The sequence below is a fragment of the Vombatus ursinus genome, unplaced genomic scaffold (assembly GCF_900497805.2).
Source record: "Vombatus ursinus unplaced genomic scaffold, bare-nosed wombat genome assembly UNPS02004276.1, whole genome shotgun sequence".
NCBI lineage: Eukaryota > Metazoa > Chordata > Mammalia > Diprotodontia > Vombatidae > Vombatus > Vombatus ursinus.
In genome coordinates, this window is record NW_020944054.1 from 540,396 (window position 1) to 562,192 (window position 21,797).

At 44.7% G+C, this 21,797-nt stretch overlaps 1 protein-coding gene across 3 annotated transcripts in view; it reads right to left on the bottom strand.

Annotated features, from left to right (window-relative positions):
• The window catches only part of TMLHE (trimethyllysine hydroxylase, epsilon), a 102,135-nt gene extending 80,566 nt beyond the window's left edge, over nucleotides 1–21,569 (bottom strand). For 2 of the 3 annotated variants that reach the window (XM_027835091.1, XM_027877696.1), the window contains exon 1: nucleotides 21,536–21,567. The gene's annotated coding sequence lies outside the window, so the exon portion shown is untranslated. Of the gene's footprint in view, nucleotides 1–21,535 lie in introns of all 3 variants that reach the window. The other variant, XM_027877698.1, reaches the window with a different exon arrangement.
• Nucleotides 21,570–21,797: the final 228 nt, after the last annotated feature.

Sequence of the window (21,797 nt, forward strand, 5' to 3'; positions counted from 1 at the left end):
ACACACACACACACACACACACACACACACACACACACACACACACACACACACACACACACACACGCCTCAATGAACCCAGCAAGAGTACACACTTAGTCTTTTTACCAGAGGCAGAAAGACCCATGGCAGGCCATGGGTACATTCTAGGTGGTCCAAAGGGGCCAACCTTGGCAGCAAGCAGAGTTGTAATTTCAGCTGCCCCCCCCAAGAAAAATAAAAACTTATCCAACTACCAACTAATGCCTGCAATTACTCTACCAGGAACAGAATCTTTCTGTCCACAATTAAGAGATAAAAGGCTGAAAATCCCCAGGCTCAGAGAGCTGATTCACACTAAAGTTCATCTAGTCAAAATGCAGAACAAAGACAGGAATGTTTTCCTGTTTTGTGAGGGATGACCAGAGAATGATGAAGGATGAAGAGGATGAAGAATTGTTTCCTCGATGATCTCAGAAATCAACTAGTCCAGCCCCTCATTTTACAGAGGACAGAGCAATTGGCTTGCCCAAGAAGAGTTATTAAATGGTAGGAGCCTTGATCCAGACCTTCAGAATTCCAAATCTAGTGTTCTTTTTCCAGTGACTTGAGACTACAGAACAGAACCAAGGGAGCCTGGCTCTTAGTCCCCTGCTTCCCAGTCTCTGCAGGGCTGCCCCCTTGGCACACTGTTGTCTCCACTTTTCCCAAGGCTCTCAGTACTGCTTGTGACTCCTGATCGCCAACTCCTCCAGGGCCTCCCAGTTGAGGAGGCTGCCTCCAGCTGCTGAACTCTGGGGACAATTTTCCAATCCCAGGCCAGCCTTTTGTTGTCCCATTCTTTGTTCCTGCTTAACCTTTCTGGCGACCACTGGCTCACTCCTTGCCATTCAGCTAGGGTGGCCTCTCCCACAGACCAACTGTATAGTGAACACACAGTGTTTCCCTTTCTCATAGAAGCATGCAGCTGCCTGGTCCCCTAACATCTGCTCTCCTGCTCTCCTTGGGAAGCACTTCCTTCAGGCTCCAACTTTTCTGCCCCGAACACTGCTCTCTCAGCTTTTTATCACACTCATTCCTCTGTCTACATGTCATATCTATAAGCAGAGTACAAGTTCCTCTGAGAAGGGGCTAGTTTTCTTTTTACCTTTGTACCTAGTACCTAGCAGCATGCCTCACACTCTGCAAGCATTCACTCAATGTTTGCTGCATTGTAAGACTCTGACTGTGTGGCTATGCTCAACTCACTTCAGTTGTCTGTGACTCAGTTTCCCTCTCCATAAAATAAGGAAGCCGGGCTCAATGGCCTCTAAAGTTTCTACTAGCTCTCAGTCTCAGATCCTTCAGCATGCAGTGCTTAGCTTAGACTGCCACACAGTAAGCCTTTAAAAATGTTTGTTGATTGACTGATTGGATGGTCCTTTGTGAACCCTCAACTTCAGCCTCTTTGGCCTCTTGATTCAGCTCCCCTTCAGACTTTCGTTCCTCTTCTATAGCTATACTCCAGAAACACTGTGGGGGCCCTAGACCTCTGCTTGGGGTGGGGGACTTCTTTCCCCCAGTGTCTAGTAGGAGTTGAACTGAACTGAATTGCATGTAGACCCAGGGATGGAGGCTAAAGTATCAATACATAGCTATCGATATGTTTTGGATACACAAAGGACTAGGGAGATTTATTTGTAGGAAAACTCCTACTAGGAAAACTGTCTTCACCATTAAAGTGGGTGGCCAAGCACTAAGAGGTTTAGTCCCAGAACCCGACCTTTGCCATAGGTGTCCAGGATGAAGGGCGGCTCTCTAACCATTAGGCCATAAGCTAGCTTTCAGATATTCATCACATCTCTTCAGAAGAACTGGAATTGGTGCAAGTCACTAGACATTGTTGAATCTCAAATCCCTTATATCAAAAGTTGGGGTCTGAATCCATCTATTACTGCTCACATAAGACTAATGCTAAGAAATGGCTTTGTAACCCTGGGAGGGCTCCATCCCTCCCAGGCTCAGCTCGAGGGACCTCAGAGGTCCTGCTCAGTAAGCCCTGCTCCCTGGGAGAATCTCTTCACCAAATTAAGTAAGACCTGTGGTGATGGCTGCACCCAGCTCCCCTTCCCCCTCCCACTGTGAATCAACAGCAGGCCCCAGACAGCCCCAGGCCCTGGCCCCCAATGCCTGCTCTCACTTGACCCAGATTAGAACAGTTAAACGTGGATATGGGGGAGAACAGAACTGACTCCATTTTGCCCTATACTTGCTGTTTGTTACTATATTTCTTTGTGTCTCTGGGAGATGCCTCTTTGACAAGGACTGAATGTGTCCTTGTGTACCTCCCTTCCCCCAATCACTTTATGGTTACAAAAGAAAACTCATAGCGTTTGAATAGCTCCAGGAACTCACTCCCTTCTCTTTATCCCATCGAAGAAGGCCCTGTAGGAGCTTAACAGATGCTAATTAACTAACTGACGGATAAAGAAGATACTGTTTTCTTCTTTCTGCTGTGAATAGGCTACAAAGGACATATTCTTTCCTTACTAGAACAATTAAAGCATCCAAAGAAGTATCTTTTCCTGCCCTACATGATCTAACCCCAGACTTCTGGGTAAGAAGCTGCTTTCTTAGCAGCTCTCAGGGGCAGGTAGCTTGGGAGGAGGGAATCTATGTAGGCCTGCATGCTGATAGATGGATGGAGTATGGATGTGTGTATGTGTGTATGTGTGCATGTGTGTATGTATGTATGTGTGTGTGTGTGTGTGTGTTGTATCATCCCTGAGATGCTGAGGCACACATGCCCACCACCTTGTGATGGGGTGTGCCACCCTCTTGAGTGGATAACCTACCTGCCTGAAGGTAATGTACCTGTCTACCTGGATCCTGTGCTGCCTTCTTTGGGACAGTAGCTAGCCAAGGACCCAGATAATTCTTGCAACCGAGCCTAGTAAAACCCATTGTCTTTTGGGGCTCAATTCCACTGGGATCCCAGGTAACCTGTTTCCACTCTCCCTTCTTACTGTATTTCCCCTCAATAAAGCTGGCTTGCTCTCCTTTCTGGATGCTGACTGCCTATGTTTCCAACTCCCTTGTAGTGAGTGCATTTTAGAATCCCCCAAACTAAGGCATTCCTTCATTTAGGCAGAGGAGAAGACTAAGGGCCAGAGAGGGGAAGAGATTTGTCTGAGGTCCTATAGAGCCAGGATCAGAATCCATAACTTGTGACTGCTTCCCAAACCAGGGCTCACTCCCTCCAATCCGCCATTATAATTCAGAGGTGTTTTGTCCCCTGTCACTTGGTTGCCTGGGAACACTGATGTCAGGCCATGTGACTCCAATTCTGCTGCTAATGATTTAAGGATCCCCTTTCCTTTTTTTTTTTTGTTAAACAGGAATCACATTCCCAGAGGGTTCATTAATTGCATGATCACTGTTGGATATTACAGCACCCAAATAGAATTTCTGTGCTTAACTATAACCTGGGTTCTTCAGAATGGGGGAGAAGAAAAAGGAGATGATCTAGTGAAGAGGGAAACACAGAAAGAAGGCACGACAAAATCTTTCAACAAAATCATTAAAAAACAGTTTGGGTCCACATGACAACAGGCTTCAGTACTTTGGAAAACTCATTTCTGTGAAACAACTCATTTGTGGACAATGGAGGGTAAATAAGGTACTATGGTAATTGAAAACAAAATGGAGTAAGATTGATCAGGAACACTGGTGTTTAGGGAAAAGTAGGTCCCATGATAGGAGTATGAGGGCTCATTGAATCTCTGAGCTGGAAAGGACACTGGAAGTTGCCTAGGCCACCTATGTCTATACCCTAGTTCATGGCCTAGTGGATAGAGTGCTGGCCTCAAAGACAAGAAGATCGGAGTTCTAATATGTCCTCCACTGCTGGCTAATCATTTCATCTCTCTGAGTCTCAGGGTGTTCAGGGTCTGAGCAGTTGTTAATCTGCATTAGGAGGAGTTTTCCTCCCTAACTAGAAGTCCCTATATCAATTAAAATCACAGGTCCAGTCCAAAACAACAACCCCAAAATGACCTCCCTTCCAGGCTTGTTGTAAATCATACATGAGTGTGCTTCTGCAAACCTTTCAGTGCTTTCTAAACATCAACTTGGAATGTCCTCCACAAGGCTCTCAGTCTCTACTGCAAACCCCCTCTCCAGTGACAGGGCCCTCACTACCTCATGAGGTGGCCCCTTCCACTTTTGAGATACTTCTAATTATTTGTAGTTTTTTTTCATTCCATCAAGCCTACATCTGGAGAGTCTCTGGAACTTTCAGCACTTGCTCCTCATTCTTCCCTCTGGGGGCCATTTGAAGACAGTGTGTGTCCCATCCCTCCCTCTCTTCCTCTCTCCTTCCCCTCTCCCTGCTTTTCTTCCCAAGTGATCCTCATGTAGCTTGGGCTACATTCTCCTGCTCCCCATTCTGTCTGCCCTCATCTGGACACACTCTAGCTTATCAGAAATTCAGGAGATGGAAGGAGTCTCAGAGGCCACCTAGCTGAACCTGTAATCAAACAGTAATCTTCTTTACCACAATAAAGCATGGTACTGAAAATTAAGGACAATCCCTGAAACACTGTCTGATCAAGGCAGGGTATAGAACAATTGTCACCTGTAGTCCTGTAAGTTCTAGCTCTCACTAAAGTCCAAAAGTGCATTAGCTATTGGCCATACCGTATCCCACAGTGGATTCATAAAGAGCTAGCAAGTCTGCTAAGACCCCAAGACCTTCTGCACAGGAACTGTGGTCTAACCAGGCCTCTCGGATCTTGTACCAGAACAGCTGATTTTGTTAATCCAAATGTAGGACCTGATATTTATTCCCATTATATTCCATCAGATTAAGTTTTGGCCTGTCATTCTAACAGTCGGAATCATTGTGATTCCTGACTCAATTATCCAACACTTAGTTTACCCCTCTTTGCTTTGTTTCATCTGAAAATTGGCCAAGCATCTCATTTGTACCTTCAGTCAAGTCAAAGACAAAAAAAGGGCTAAGAACAAATCTCTGCTGCTCACCTTCTTGAAACTCCCTTTCTGTCTGTCCTTTCCTACCTATGAAGATCACTTGGACTTTGGATTCAGTCCTCCTAGAATGTGGATGAGGTTTTATACGCAGTTGACCTCCCAGCTGTGATGACTTGCCTCTTGAGGTTGACAGAGTCACAGACAGGTAGAAAAGGAAGAAGAGTGGAAGAGAATGAAGAATGCTTTAAAACTATTTTCTAGGCTCATGGTGTTTGCCCTCTCCTTCCCCCCACCCCTTATTTTACAAAGGAGGAAACTGAAAGTCAGGGGGGAAAGAACTTGCCACCACAGCCAGTGACTCCAAACCTTTTCCACCGTGCCTTGCTCCCTCTCAAATCACTTCAGGTCTCAGGCTTGTTTCCTTCTCTGTGAAAATGTGGCTACTAATGATACTTAGACTACATACATCACTGGGCTACTGTGACGAAAGCCTTTGGAACCCTTAAATTCCTATATCAATGTGCATATGCTTATTATGACTGAATATGGGAAGTGCCAGCTGGAGGGGGTGAGGAGCTGGATCCACTGGTGTAACCACCATCAGCTCAGCTCAGCTTAGGCCCAAGTTAACTACTGCCTTCTGGTGTCTGAGAAACCTCCTTACTCTTGGTGGTTGGGGCCCATCGCCAATCCTGGGCTTCACAAGAGAGGGAAGGAACTTTCAACAAACTTTTACCACTTCTTAAGGGGAAGGGAAGAGCAGCTAGGTGGTGCCATAGTGGATAGAATGCCAGGCCTGGAGTCAGGAAGACTCATCTTCCTGAGTTCAAATTTGGCCTTACACACTTACTAGCTGTGTGACCCTGGGCAAGTCATTTAACCCTTTTTGCCTCAGTTAAGTGGGAGATGAAAATGGCACAAGAATCTTTGCCAAGAAAACCCCAAATAGGATCACAAAGAGTCGGATATAACTGAAACAACTGAACAACAACAGCAACAAATCATGGGTTGATCACTTGATAATGAGAGTGTACCAGGCCACATCTTCTGATAAGAAAAGCCCAGTGCCTTTCTCCTTAGATATCATCTCCTATAAATTCTTAGCAACTTAGCAATTCTCAAGCCCTCATTGTCAAGATAGGCAATCAGCTCAGCAAAGCTGGTGAAGGTCCTACCAGAGAGAGCCATGTCAGTGGCATCAGGTTTGAATGCTGCTTAACACAAGCCCCTTGGGGGTTACCCTCAGAGGATGCAAGGCGACATCCTTGGGCTCTGAATCTTTGTGTCACTGGCCATTATGGAAATTTTTTCAACAACAATAAATATTTCTTAAGCCCTTACTATACTTGGGAGAGAAAAGCAAAAATGAGATAGCCTTTGTTATCAAGAAAGACCATTTTGCTAGAAGAAAACATGGGCACAGACAAGTCAATAAATACCTAATATATTCAAAATGAATATAAAATCACTGTGGGAAGGGGTGGTCAGTATTGACCACTGGGAGAGGCAGGAGAGCCCTCCAGAGGGAAGTAGCACTTCTAGGAATCCTTGAAAGGAGCCAGGGGCCCCACAAAGTCAGGCACCAGGCTTCACAGGTCATCTGAGCCAACCAGAGCGATTTCATCATGGGGTCAATGCAAGGAACTAAGTACATTCAACTTATAGGGCTCCCTGAGATTGGGGGAGGGTGGCACAATCTAGGGCTGAACTAGGGAAAACTCAGGGTATAGTTGATTCCAAAGGATCAGATTAGATCTGTGTGGCAGTGATATAATACTGGATCTATCAACAAGATAAAGTACTGGGTGGAAATTCATGAAATACAGTCAGAAACATTTGGGTGAGGACCAGTGGAAGAGATTGTAGGTGGAACATGTCACAAACCATCCAGACAAGAGGAAGAAAGGGATGAAATGGTCCAAAAGCACAGCCCTAGGCAGCAGGATACTGTAGATGCCATAATTATTAGAGACTTGTTGAAGGAATTAATTTCTCTGCTAAAAGGAGAACAGAGAAGAAATTCTTGACTTTCAAATCATCCTATCCTTTAGAAAACAAAAATGCAACAAGGATATCTATTCTTGTGGACATGATTCTGACCAATGTGGCTGGCAAGGAGTGACAGCAAGCTTGGGAGAAAATGACCTTCACATCTCATCTTAGCATTCCTGTCAGATAAGGATCAAAAATTTTTGAAAAAGAGTCAGAGAAACTGGCCAGATGAAATGACATGTGTCTAGCAAAGTGCTATATAAATTCCATCTTAAAAAAAAAATAAAGGCTAGGCAGAGTCCCAAGGCTTAAGACATCATAGGAAAAGTGAGATAGAGAACAGAATTCCAAAATCTCTAAAACAGAGTAAGGAAGAAAGGAAGGAATTGTCTAAATAGACCAACGTGGCTACTCAGGAAACTCAGCAACTGAGTTAGATTTTGAAAATACATAGACAGAGGATGGAAGCAAAGGTGCGTAAGAAAGGAAGGATGAAAGCATGGCTCCATTCTGTAAGAATGCCAGGAACTCGAAAACACAGAAGGAGCTGAGTCTGACAATGAATGGATGCTAAGAGTGATCCAAAGCACTGTTTGAGCTATGTTGGAGGCAAGAGGAAGTTATAAAAGAAGGGATAGCACCACTATTTGGGAGAGACAGTCTGGACACTAGAGAATAACTACTCAGCTCCTATTTTGCTTCTGTTTCTTCAATCAAGGGGGATTTTCAAATTGAAAAGGCTAGAGAATTTAAGTGGTTAATAGACAACTTGATCCCAAGATCAAGGAGATAAGAAAGAGAGCACCCAAGCATCAAGGGAATTCAAGTCCCCAGGTGGCCATGAGATACAAGAACTAAGTTGTTGTTTGGGATCTTGGCAAAGTCACCAAGAATAGGAGAGGTGCCACAAGGCAGAATAGGAAGAAATGTAGGTCTGGTTTTCAAAGGTGCGGGAAATGAAAGAATTTTTCAAACTAGAGGCCTAAGTGCTTGATTTGGATTCCTGGCGAATTGGGAGAAAGTATTATGAAAGGCTTGTAAGAAGGCCTACATCAGGGAAAGGCCTGATGAGAACAGGAGAAGGGAACAGAGAGGCTTTCATAGCTGATTCGCTGCAGCAGACCACATTTTCACAGTAACACAGTTGAGTGAGTGGTAGAGAAAATATAAGACCCTTCAGTGTTTATTGACTGCATTGAACTCAGCAGAGCAAAATTTAGCCTTTGGGACTCTCCTTCGGAAAGGTGGGACCCTCGCTCAGGTAGGGACTGAACAAGCTGATAATTTTCAACCCTGAAATTTTATCATTCTCATTGCATTCTTCTTCAAAGGGGGCCTTCCTAGAAGATTCAGCACCTGTAACACCCCTGACTCCTCAAAATTTCCATGCAGACCCCCATTTCAGGAGAGAGAGACAGAGAGACACAGAGAGAAAGCCGAAGTATCAAAAAAAATTTTTAAAAAGAGAGAGATAGGAAAAGTTACAAGAATGGAGATAAAACAAAGAAAATTGCAAGAATCTTAAAAATTCTAAAAGCAATGCTACATACAGTCCAGCAAACTTGGAACGACACAAAAAAATAGATAACTACAAAAATATTAACAACCAAAACTGATGAGCATGAAAGAGATAACAAATGAAAGAGATAACCTATTTCTAAAAGAGAAACTGGAACAGCTTATCCAGAAGCTGCCACATTAAAACCAAATCGCAAACTCAAAGACTCACGAGTGAATGCTAGCAAACATTTCAAAAATTCAACAATTCTTTTGTTGCAGAAACTGTTTTGGGGAAAAAAGAGAGAGAATATTGTGTTCTACTCAAGCTCCAACAGTTTCAGAAGGATGTTGATAATCTAGAGAAAGGCTACAGAAGAGCAAGCCCAATGGCCTTGGCCTCCCACCATAAAATGGTCAGTTGAAAAACTAGGAGCTGTTTAGCCTGGAGAAGGGAAGACTGGAGTGGGAATAATAACTGCCTCCAAGGCCTGTTGGGTATCCCCAACAGGGGCAAAGGGCAGAAGTAGAAAACAGGCCAACTGAGGCTAGACAATGAAATTTAAAAAAAAAAACAAAACCAAGTATCATCCAGGCAAGTGACTTATTCAACAAGGCATGCAGTTGCAAAAACAAATCAGGCCCAAAGCTCTCAGTAGCACAAAAGGCCCTGAACCCTGGTTTCTATATGGTTAATATACAATTTGGAAAGAGTGATAGGATGTAAAGATTAGGCCACCTGGTTTCTTTTTTGGTAGAGGAAATAGGGAGACACTCAGGTAAGTGGTAGAGGGGTATCCTTGTGGTTGAGTGATAGTGGAGAGGGGGAGTAGTCTTGCAAATCATCAAAATCAGGTGACTCACATGGAATTGAAACTTAACTTCACAAAATGGTGGATAAAGGCAAAATGGAGTCCCTAACATTAACGTAACAAGTGCAACAAAATGATTCCTAGTGGTATCAATCAACCAATCAGCATTTCATAAGGTGCTGAATGCTGAGAACACAGATCAAAATCAAACAGTCCCAGCCCTCAAGGAGCTAACATGGTTGGGGGGATGGAGGGGGGGACATACACATATACAAAATCAAGATATACAAAGTAAATCCAAAATAAATACAATGGAACTTGTAGGGGAGGCACAAACAGCTGGAGGGCAAACAGGAAAGGCCTCAGGTAGAGATGAGGAGGGAGGACATTTCAGGCATATGGGACAGCCTGTACAAAGGCATGGAGACAGGAGATGAAATGGTGTAAGAAATAGCAAGAAGACAAGTCATTCCCCAATTGATAAATGGTCAAAGAATATGAACAGGCAGTTTTCAGATGAAGAAATTAAAGCTATCTATAGTCATATGAAAAAATGCTCTAAATCACTATTGATTAGAGAAATGCAAATCAAAACGACTCTGAGGTACCACATCACACCTATCAGATTGGCCAACATGACAAAACATGAAAATGATAAATGTTGGAGAAGATGTGGCAAAACTGGAACACTAATGCATTGTTGGTGGAGTTGTGAAATGATCCAACAATTTTGGAGAGCAATTTGGAACTATGCCCCAAAGGGCTAAAAAAAATGTGTATACCCTTTGAGCCAGCAATAGCTCTTCTAGGGCTGTCTCCCAAAGAGATCATAAAAAAGGGAAAAGGACCCACATGTACAAAAATATTTATAGCAGCTCTTTTTGTGGTGGCAAAGAATTGGAAATTGAGGGGATGCCCATCAATTGGTGAATGGCTGAACAAGTTGTGGCATATGAATGTAATGGAATACTATTATGCTGTAAGAAATGATGAGCAGGCAGACTTCAGAAAAATCTGGAAAGACTTGCATGGTCTGATGCTGAGTGAAGTGAGCAGAACCAGAACATTGTACACAGTAACAGCCACGCTGTGTGATGACTAACTTTGATAGACTTAGCTCTTATCAGCAATGCAAGGATCTAAGACATCTCTAAGGGACTTATGGTAGAAAATGCTATCCACATCCTGGAGAGAGAACTGTGGAGTCTAGATGCAGATCGAAGCATACTATTTGTTGTTCTTTTTTTCTGTTTTGTTTTGTTTCTTCTTTCTTGTGGTTCCTCCTAAATATGTTTAATAGGAATGTATATGTAGAGCTTATATCAGATTGTAGCAATCTTGGGGGAGGGGGAGGGGAAAGAAGGAGAGAACTCAAAAGCTTATGGAGGTGAGTGTTGAAACTAAAAATAAATTAATTAATTAAAAATAAATTTTTAAAAATGAAGCATAATATTAAAAAAAAAAGATATAAGCAAGAAGACCAGTTTGGCAAGGCCTTGGTCATGTGTAAGACTAGAAAACAGCAGGGAGCAATGGGAAGAGCATTGGACTTGTGCTAGTCCCAGGACTTGAGTTTAAATCCTGCCACTGGCATTTACTACCTATATGACCTTGGACTTCCATTTCTTGTATAAAAATGAAGGAGTTAGGTTACCCTCCAAGGCTTCTTCCATCTCTACATCTATAGATAACTTGTGATCCTATGAAAGGCCCAGCCGGGCCCAAGCTGGGAAGGGCTTTAAAAGGCAAACAGGAATTTGCATTCAATTCTTGTGACAATAAGGAGTTTCTTTAGCAGGACCATGACATGGTCTGAGCTCTGCTTTAGAGATATGACTTTGGTAACTCTGTGGAAAGGGAAGAGACTTGAGCCAGGGAGATAATCCACCAGCAAGTTGTTATGAAGATCCACAGGAGAGCATTGGCTATGTGAGTAGGCATAAGTGAAAGGATTTGAGAAGTGTAGTAAAGGGAGAATCGACAAAATGACAAATGGTCACTCTATGTGATATGAGGGAGAGTAAGAAGCTCAGGACAACTCCAAGGTGACTGGAAGGATGGTTGCATTCTTGACAGATACAGGGAAGGTCAGAAGAAAGATGGATTTGGGGAAGGAGGGAGAGAAAAGAAGTTCTCTTGAGGATATGTAGAATTTGAAATGCCTATAGGACATCCAGGCAGAGATGTCCAAATGGCAGTTGGTGATTCAGGACTAGAGCTCAGGAGAGAGAGGCTAGGGCTAGAAAGTTAGACCTGGAAGTCATCTGCATACAGATAATATTTGAATCCACTGGCCAGAGTTCAGCAAGAGAAAAGGGCCCTGAGTAGAGCCTTAAGGTACATCTACATTTAGGATGTATTAGATGGATGATGATCCAGCAAAGAAGACTAGAAGAAATGACTAGACAGGAGAACCAAGAGAAAATAGCATCACCAAAACCTAGAGGGGGAGAGGATAGCCAGGAAGAAAGGATAGTCAATAGGGTTGAATGCTATAAAAAAGGCAAGAAGGATGAGAACTGAGAAAAGGCCATGAAACTGGTATTTGGGAGATCATTGATAACTTCTGAGGGAGGAATTTCAGTTGAGTGATGAGGCTGGAAGCCAGAGAGGGTTTGAGAGGTGACTGAGAGAAGTGGAGGCGATGAGTGTAGATAGTTGTTGCATTTGCTCCATTCTCTCTCAATCCTAAAACCAAAAAACAACCTGTCTAGAGCCTTCCAGTCCCTCAAGTTATTGTCTTCCTTCTCTCTCCCCCACCCCCGGCCTTTGTCAGGTCAACTCCTAGAACAAGCTTGTCATACTCATTGCCTCCACTTCCTCTCCTTCTCTCCACCTGGGGTTTTCACAGCACTGCTCTGACTTGCTTCAGTTCTGAGCTGTCTGACCCCTTCTTCTTAGCTGCCTTTACTGGCTCATCATCCATATCACTCATTCTGGGTCTCTTGCAGCATTTAGCCTGTTATACAAGAACTAGCTTAGATAAATTAAATGCCAGGTTTCAGTCCTAACTCAGGAAAGTGTTTACTGAGGCCTAGAGTGATAAGATTTTAGTCTGTGCTGCAGAAGGCAGAGGCGGGGGAGAGTACCCATGTGGATGAATTCTCATATCCTTGAAGTATAAACATTATCACTCACCTGAAAAGGCCTCCTTAACTGATGAAGTCATGTCAACAACCATCTTCTCCTACTCTACCCTGCCTTCTTGACAGAATGCTATCAAGCCTGGTTTGTCTTCCTCCAGATGAAAAGGTCAAAATATAGGTATTGCAGAGATACAAGACAGCAAAAATCTGGTTGAGGGGGGCCTTTGACAGAGAGTTTGGCTATTCATTCCTATAACCTCTAGAATCACAGAGCTAGAGTAAGAAGGGGCCTTAGATACCATCTAGTCCAAGCCTACCCATTTTACAGATGAAGAAGGTGAAGGATTTGTCTACAGTCACACACACATAGTAATAAATGGCAAAGCTAGGATGTGAACCCATGTCCTCCAACTCCCAATTCAATGCCCTTTCCACTTTGGGCAACAGGATTGACTAGCTTGGAGTGGTATAAAAGGCACTTGGGAGCTGCAGTGGCATCTTCCTGGAGCGGCATGGCTTCCAGCACTGGCTGTCTTAAAATGGGCAGGCCAAGGCCTCCAGATTATCTACAGGCTATGCTCTTGGAGCATCTACACTTTTGTTTCTGACATAAAATGGTAGTTTTTTTATGTTCATTTTACTGATGTCCCATCAAAAACAATAACTAAGAGCTAATTCATTTTCATAAAGTTTTATCTACAGTGAGAAGTAGGAATAAGTGGGATAACATGAGCTCAGAGTGACCTGGTATATGGAAAGTCAGCTTCATAGCAGAAAGACCCAGGTTCTAGGCTCTTGGAGGCAGCTAAATGTAGTTGAAGCCAGGAAGACCTGAGTTCAAACTCTGCTTCAGACACTTCCTAGAGGCACAAACTCCACAACCACCATTTAAGGAAGGAGCCCATGTCCTCAGTTTCTCACTTGGATGTCCTACTTTGGTATTTCTCTGACTTTTCCAACATGCTCCCACATCAGAACCTTCCCCAGGGCCTCTTTTTTGTATCTCCAGTGCTTAGCACAGTGCCTGGCACATACTAGGAGCTTAACATATGTTTATTGACTGACTATGGTATGGTGTGATTCTGGACAAGTCATTTTAGGGTTAGAAACTGTAAGCCTCAGTTTCCTCGTCAGTAAAATGGTGATAGTAAGGATAGTACCTACCTGGTAGGGTGTCATGAAGGTCAAATAAGATGTTTGCCATAAACTTTCAGGTGCTACATAGACAGTAGCTATTATAACGATTATACAAGCAGGCTGATCAATCCATCTTTTGAGCTCTTGGCATCCTAAGCAGCTCCCTGAAGGTCGGTTGAAGGAGTTTACATACTGGGAGTTTCCTATTGCACTGAATTGTGTAGTCTGCTCTCCCCAACCTCCAAAAAAGCGCTTACTTTCCTAAAGTGCTTCAAGATGACAAGGGGCTTTCTTCACAAAAGCCCTAAGAGGCACGAAATATAAATATTATTACCCTCATTTTGCAGAGGAAGAAATTGTGGGTCTGAGAGGTCAAGCAACTGTCCCCAGTCACACAGCCTACCTCAGAACTCAAGTCACCACTTCCAAAGTCAGTTAGTCACAAGTCTTCATTAAGTATTTATTATGTGCCAGGCACTGTGCTACAGTGCTAGATATACAAAGGACAAAAGGCCCCTGCCCTCAAGGGGTGGACCTCCTAATAATGCAGGAGACAAAATGTAAGTAAATAGGTCTTCCATCTACACAGGGTAGATGGAAGGAAAACTGGAAGGACTGGGCAATTAATGCCTCCTCTAGAACAGGGCCCTTGAGCTGAATCTTGAGGAAAGCTAGGGAAGGGAGGTTGAGGTGAGGGGACAGGGCATTCCAGGCATGAGGGGAAAGCCAATGCAAAGGCTCAGAAATGGGATGCTGTATCCACAGAAGGCCAGTGGTACTGGCTGGTAGAGGGCATGAAGAAGAGTCAAGAGCAAGCAGACTAGAAAGGTAGGAGAGCACCAAGTTATGAAGAGCTCTAAATGTCAAACAGAGGTGTTTGTATTTGACCCTGGAGGTAATCGGGAGCCAATGGAGCTCACTGAACAGGAGAGTAACACGGTCACTTTAGAAAAATCACCTTAGTAGCTGAGCCAAGATGGACTCGAATAGGGAGAGATTTAGGGAAGGGATAATAGTTAGAAGGTTATTGAAATAGTCCACAGGAGAGGTGATTAGGATCTGAACTAGCAGTGGCTATGTGAGTGGAGAGAATGGGACATATATAAGATGCTGTGAAGGTAGAATTGACAAGATTTGCCAATGAACTGGATCTGTAAGATGAGTGAGAGGTAGAAGTAAAGAAGAACACCAAGGCTGTGAACTGGGGTGAATAGATGGTGGTGCCCTCGGCAGTAATAGAGAGGTTTGAAAGAAGGAGGGATTTGGGGGAAAAGACAATGAACTTTGTTTGGGTCGGACTGAGTTTGAGGTGCCTGTCTGATGAACATCCAGTTTGGGATGTCCAAAAAGCAGCTGGAAGTATGTGGTCATAGCTCAGTGGAGAGAGTAGGGCTGGATACATAGATGTGAGAAGCATCTACATGGAAATGAGCATTGAAAGCATGGGAGTTAATGAGATCACTGAGCAATACAGTAGATGGTAAAAAGAAAAGAGCTCAGGACAGAACCCAGGGGCACATATGCAGTTAATGGCAAAGGCCCAGATCAAGAGCTAGCAATTTTTGAGAATTGCTGCCTACTGCAGATCCCAAGAACAGGCTACAGACAGGCCATAGGCCTCTACATCCTACCCATGTGATTCCAGGGCAGAAAAAAGTTTCCACATTGCTCTGCTTAAATAGCAGCTTTGCCCCTTGAGTGAGAGCTCCCTAGGGGGAAGAGGAGCAGTCAAGGCTAGTGACACCATCTGAGAGAGAGAACCCAGGAGAATGCTGGCTATCAGCCTGACCCAGAGAGTCAGATCTCAGGACCCAACTCAGATTGGAATCTTCAAACACGAGTCCCAAATCTCTTCCTGGAAGTGGATCCTCTCTAATACTTAATCCTAAACCTTAGACCCTGACCTTCCATGTCTTCCATTTTTCTTTTTGAAAGCTAAAAAGCAAAGCATGAGGCTATGGGCATGAGGACTTTGCAACTCTTATATTTTGACAGGAAGAAAAGGTGTCTATTGTAGCAGAACTTGAGAAAGTTCTATTTCAGTCAATAAGCATTTACTAAATGTCTACTATGTGTAAGGCACTGGGAGAAGATACAATGATAAATAAGATATGGCCCTGCCTTTAAGAAGGTTAAAATATCACAGGGGAAATAAGATGCATACAAATAACAAGAAAACAGTGCAGAACGTGATACCTGCATGAGGTACAAAAAGATTTGGAAGATTTCATGATTCCCTCCAACAATGGGAATCAAAAAAAGACTTCATAGAGGTTTGAGCTGGGCCTTGAAGGATGGGTGAAATGTCAATAGAGAATGGGGGAGAAAGGGCATTCCAGGTGTAGGAACCAATATGAACAAAGCAATACGCACATATGGAAGAATGGGCTACATTAGGCCAACACAAAATAAACATGAAAATCTATGGTGTGAGACGAAGACAGAAGTGTATTACAGAATGCCAGGATGTCAGAGGCAGAAGACACCTCAGAGGCATTCGGGCCAATCCACATCTAAATGAGAATTCCTTCTATAGCGTAGCTGACAGGGGTCCTCCAGCCTTTGCCACCTCCCGAGGCCAACCACCCCATAGGGATAGCTGATTGTTAGGAAGTTCTCCCTTGTGGCAATGGGCCTGACACGTCAGTCTAAGTTTAGCATGCTGCCTATGGGAATGTTCAAGAAAGACATCCACAAGTCACAATCATGTTTCTCCCTGCCACATTTGAGTACTGAATTGGTCCCAGGCAAATATTCTAGGAACAGTAAGAAGGAAGGTCTAGAGCAAGAGCCCCCCTAATGGTGGTGGCAGTACTTTTTGGAAGAGCTCATTGTTTTCTTCCCTTGAAAGGGGCACCCTTCCTTCCTACTTCATCTGATTGATCATAGGCTTGACTGTTATACATCTGAAAATATGCTGCATGCAATAACAATTATGGGAACAAACTTTACACAGGAGTGCAACAGGTTTAAGAAAAACTACAATCAGCAAAACCTTGAAAAGGTCACTTTGTGACTCTCAGGGAAAAAGCTGGCAGAACACAGTCTACACAATGTCCCTACAAAGCCATACCTCCTCCCTTCCCACAGGAAGAATTTCTGGTCCTTGAAGAAGATACAAGGATTATCTATAATGCTCTTCTATCTAACTTACGAGTACAAAGAAGAAACATATTTGCAAAGTCTAACTGGTACAGGAAGAAATGTGATAGAAACATGAACATTCCTGAGATACTCCAATCATGGGAAAGAAGGGGAGTGACTAACGTTATCAATATCTTCCATGGTTTTTAAAAAGGCTCAACCCCAACAAAGAGACAAGTCTGAGACTTGCTCCCTCTCTTGCTGTCTCTGACTTGGAGAGCTCAGTGGGAACTAGCTCTCCTTCTCTCTCCACGGACATCTGCTTGCAAGTGGGCTCTGCTGGAGGGAACCAACGCTCTCAGAGCCCATCTCCAAGGAGGCCCTAGCTTTTCGAAGACATCAGGAACTCTCACAGCCCCCCAGCAAGAAGGTCCAGCCTGGATTCTGAGAAAGGTACCTGTCTTGCTCTAGCCTAGCTTTGCCTAGCAAGCTTAGGTCCAACTTTGGTCCCCAAGGATACATGTGTCTGCTCCCTTCTGTCGACAAGTCTTTTCAGTCTGTGATATGTCTGTTTCTGTGGGAAGTTCTTGCTAATATAAATTCCTCATGATTTAACTAATTCCTATTTTGATGAATGATGGTTTATATATGTTTTTGAGCTAAAAATTCTCAAGATAATCAATGAGTATTTTAATTCTACATGCTTAATATAGTCATGCTACTGTTTTCAAGGAAAGACATATGAGAGTGAGAGATTAGGAGGACTTTTAGCAAAAGCAAAAAGGTCCCAAATTCTCTTTACATGTGTAAAAGGAACCCAAGGCCAGGGTAGGCTTATTTCTCACAATTCTGGTTGGAAATCATAACACAGAATTTTGAAAGAAAGAAGCGTCACTTAACACTGTGGAATTTGGATTTCATGTAGCCCACAATGGGCAGTGGCGAAAGACTGTAAACAGTGGGGGATATAATCGAAGGTGTGCGTAAAGAGCATTGAGATGTTCTTAACCAACAGGGAGGCTGGACTAGAAGGGAGAAGAAAGTGGAAGCAGGAGCATCTATTGGGAGGTTATTGCAATAAAATGTGTGAGAGGTTAGGAGGGCCTGAACTAGGCTGGTAGCAGAAGAAGGGATGGGAAGGTGTGGATTTGGGAGCCATTAGCCAGAATCCTAACCAAGGCAGCTTAGATGAAAAGTTGGGGCTGCAATGCGGCCTAGGTCAGTGGGCTGTGAATGGACAGATCAAGAAGGAGAGAGATAAGAAGGAGAGGGCTAGAAAAAGAAAGAATAAAGAGGAGAAAAGGGTTTTTTTTTCTTTTGGTGCTTCTTTTGTAGACTCTTGGGAACTTCCATAATAACCCCTTCTGCAGACCTACAAAAGCCAACTAGGGGAAGGATGCAAGTACCAGGCTGGGGGGGTAGACTAGATGACCCAGGAGGGTTTTTCCCACTCCAATTCTAGGCCCTCCTTCATCAATTATTTCATAGGCCAATTCTACTGTCTACGATCATAGATTTCTAACTGAAAAGGCCTTTGAAGGTCATATAATCCAAATTCTGCATTTCAGACATGAGGTGCTGAGGCCCTCATGGGAATTAAGGGGCTTCCCAAATTAACATAATTAATTAGTGGCAGAGACAGAATTTATACTCGGGACCTCTTGACTCCAAATCCAGAACTCTTTCAATGGTTCCAGGTTGAGAGGCCAATGCATCTCCTGCACTACTAGGCTAGAAGAGACATCCACATCGTTCTGCAACCTGGCAAGTCTTTGGTTGCAGAGGGTGGCAAGGAGTCATGGCCCTGAGCCCTCTGTAGTACCTCAGTAACTTGGGGGCCCAACTATGAAAAGAAATGGAGAGAAGTAAGACCTCTCACTCTACCAAGTGAGGGTGACTTCAGCAGTGTTCCATTCAAGCCACATCTTGGGATTTAGACTTCTCAATCATGCTGTCTAGCTAAACAGGAAATGCTGTCGGGCCACATCTCAGCCAGCTAGACTCCAGCCCTGAATTCCTTACTGCTACACTGGCCTGGGGCCATTGAAAAATGGGAGCTGAAGTGGAAATGGGGCTTGAGTGATGGAATGTTGATTAATGAATAACTGGGCTGGAACCCATCACATAGAAAGGCAATGAAGTAGAATGTGAGTCAGGAAACCATGGTTCTAGTTTCAGCTCCATCACTAGCAAGCTCAATGACCTCAGGGCTCCCTTCTCTGGGCTTCAGTTTCCTCATCTATAAGATGAGAAGGTAGTCCTAGATGGTCTCCAAAGTCTTTGTCACTTCCAAAATTACGTGATTCTATTCTGAAAGTATCATAAGGCCCCACTTCCCACTGTGGTAAGGAAGGGGGAGGGGGAGGTTCTTCGACTCCTGACTTCTTCTTCGGACATTGGGCACCAGGAGACCTGAGCTTGAGGTGGTTAGGATGTGCCACCTATCGATTCATGTCCTTAACTAGTCATGTCACCATCACCTCCCCCACAAACCCCAAATACAGAATGAGTTGGGGATAGAAATGAGGTCTCAAGTGCCCTCCATTTTGAAATCTCTGATTTCATGTCCTCCAGAGGAGCTGTGTTCCCCATTCTTTAGTCTCCCTTTCTACCTGTCTATTTGGGTGTCCAGTCAAGTCTTGGGTGCCTAGTTTTCTCCTGCTCATTACCTCAGAGAGATGACACACTGCCATTTCTTTAGCCATCTCATTCCTCTGCAGAAGCCTACAACTGGAGGCAGTGGAGTGGAGTGGGAAGAGGGGTAGACTTGGAATCCGAGGTCCTGAATTTAAATTCTGACTCTGCCCCTTATTGCTGGTATGAGTTCCTTGGCAAACTGCTTAAGCCTCTTTGTGCCTCAGTTTCCTCATCTATAAACTGAAGAGAGTCAGCAAGTTGATGTCTAAGGTCCATTCCAGCTCTATACCTACAAATTCTTGACCTTAAGCTCTGACCTCTTATCCAAGCTTTAGTTCCATATTTACAGATACATGCCTTTGTCACGTCATCTCAATGGCCTAAAACCCAATTTATCAAACTCTCTACCCACATCCCCAAGAGATCTGTCCAAATTTTCTCATTTTTGTAAATAGCACCATCAGTCTTTCAGTGCCCTAGAAGTGAAATCTCGGTGACATCTTTGTCTTTCGTAGCTTCACCACTTCCCACTGATAACAAATCCTCTGCAGATTCTCTCAGTCGTCCCTTTCTCTTTACTCACACTGCTATAGTTCAGGCCTCTTCTAACTCTAATTCTAACCCTCAAATCAGAATCTGTACAACTGCCTCCCCTTGCTGGCCTCCCAGACTTGGCTCCACTTTCAATTCATCCTGTGCCACAATTTTATATGAAATGGCCTAAAGCACTGGTTTTATGATGCCACCACTCTGCTCTAAAACCAACATTGGCTCCCAATTGCCTGTCACAGACATCAGTGACCTAGACATGGGTACTCTACTAGGTCTTCTGTGGCCTCAAAGGTGGCTAACAAATCCAATTAGACCCAAGGAAAATTTAGGAAGTCAAGTCTTTTGTTAGCATGGATTAAGCTGTAAAGTATTCCTATTAACTGGGGAATTTACACTTTAAAAGAACTCAGTATCTCTCTTGAATCCCTGGGATGTGACAGAACATTTGCCTCCTACAGGCTGCCCTCCTGGGCATCTCCTGCATATCTCAGGCTCATCTTCTACCTCCATCCAGGCCTTACTTTTCTTCTGCTTCACCCTTTCTAGAATGTCCTCCCCATGGTCCCCACCTCTAGCTGAAACCTCACTTTGCTTTGAGATCCAGCTTGGAGTCCCACCTCTTTTCTGAGCTGTTTTCCTTTCACAGGTGTGCGTTTAGCACAGCAGTGCCTCGAACTTGGTAAATGCTTTGTAAATGCTAGTTATCAGTATTAGTGTTATTGTTATTATTATTATTATTATTATTACTGGTATGTCCCACTTGACTTTTAAACTTCTCTACTGTAAGTTGGACCTTCTATTCTCCCACACAACACAGCTGATGGAGAGGGTGGCTCTGGAGCTCTCAAAGGGCCTACAGTTGGGCATGCCAACGACATCTTAGTTCCCTCATTTAGCCTCTACATTCCTTGACAATATCCATATCATCCCTATCTTTTTTTCCAATGCCTGTTACCACCAACCACTGTTGAATTTTGCTGACTAGGCTATTTTCAACTGAAAGATTGAGGAAATGGCCAAAGAGAGTGGGGAGACTGTCAGTGCTAAGATTAGGAACCGTTTCAAATAAGAATGACAAGGGGAAGAAACCTATGCACAGTGCTCCAATTAGCTGAACCCTCCAGATGGAGGGAGCAACTTGTAGAGAGGCCAGGCTCTGGCAGAGAAGAGAGGAGCTAGGGAATAAGGCTACTCATGTTAACAAAAATTGTCACCACTCTGTTCTGGCTACAGGTCATTGATGAGAACAGGCCACCTCCTTTCGGAGGCACCCGGTCTTAGCAAACAAAAGTTAATTAAGCATTCGGGGGTGAAGGTGAGGCCTGTTCCTCAGAAAGTGCGAGGGCGGAAAGAGCCTCCTTCCCACCTTTCCAAATAGCCATTTCTTCCCTTTCTCCCCTCTCTGCGTGCGATGCTGTGCAGTGTCGCTGTGCAGTGTCGGGGTCTGCCTTGGGTCCCCTCATCTGGGAAATGATGGGGTTAAACTCGATGACCTCTGAAAAATCCACCTCGGCGCTCGAGCTCACACTCTGGGTCCCAGGGTCCCAGGCTGCGGCCCCATGGCCCATAGCAGCAGACTGGCCAGGGGCGCCCCAGCCCCTGCCCGCCCCTCCTTACTCTGCGCTTGCGGGCAGCCCCCCCACCCCCCCCTTGCTTAGCTGGCGCAGAAGGAGCCCCTTCAGGGGCGGGAGGGAGGGGCAGACGCCCCTTCCCAACTCCGAGCCCCCCAAGGCCGCCCTCCCAGCCCCGCCCTGCCCCGAGCCCACCCTGTCTGTGGTCTGCACCCACCTGCGCGGGAGGCGGCGGGCGGGCTGCGGGCGGCCCCAGGGCACCGGCGGGAGGGGGAGGACAAGGGGAGGGGATGGCGGCCCGAGACTTCGGCCCCGCCCCCACCCAGCTCTTTCCGGCCACGAAGACTACGCTGCCCTTCCCGGGCTCCCCCCGGGCCTACGACGGAGAGAGGCGGGGAGAGGGCCTAAGGGGGCCCGCGGGAGGGGGTCGGCCCGCCACGTGGAGCCTGCCAGGCCCGGACAGCGCCGCGCCCCCTGCT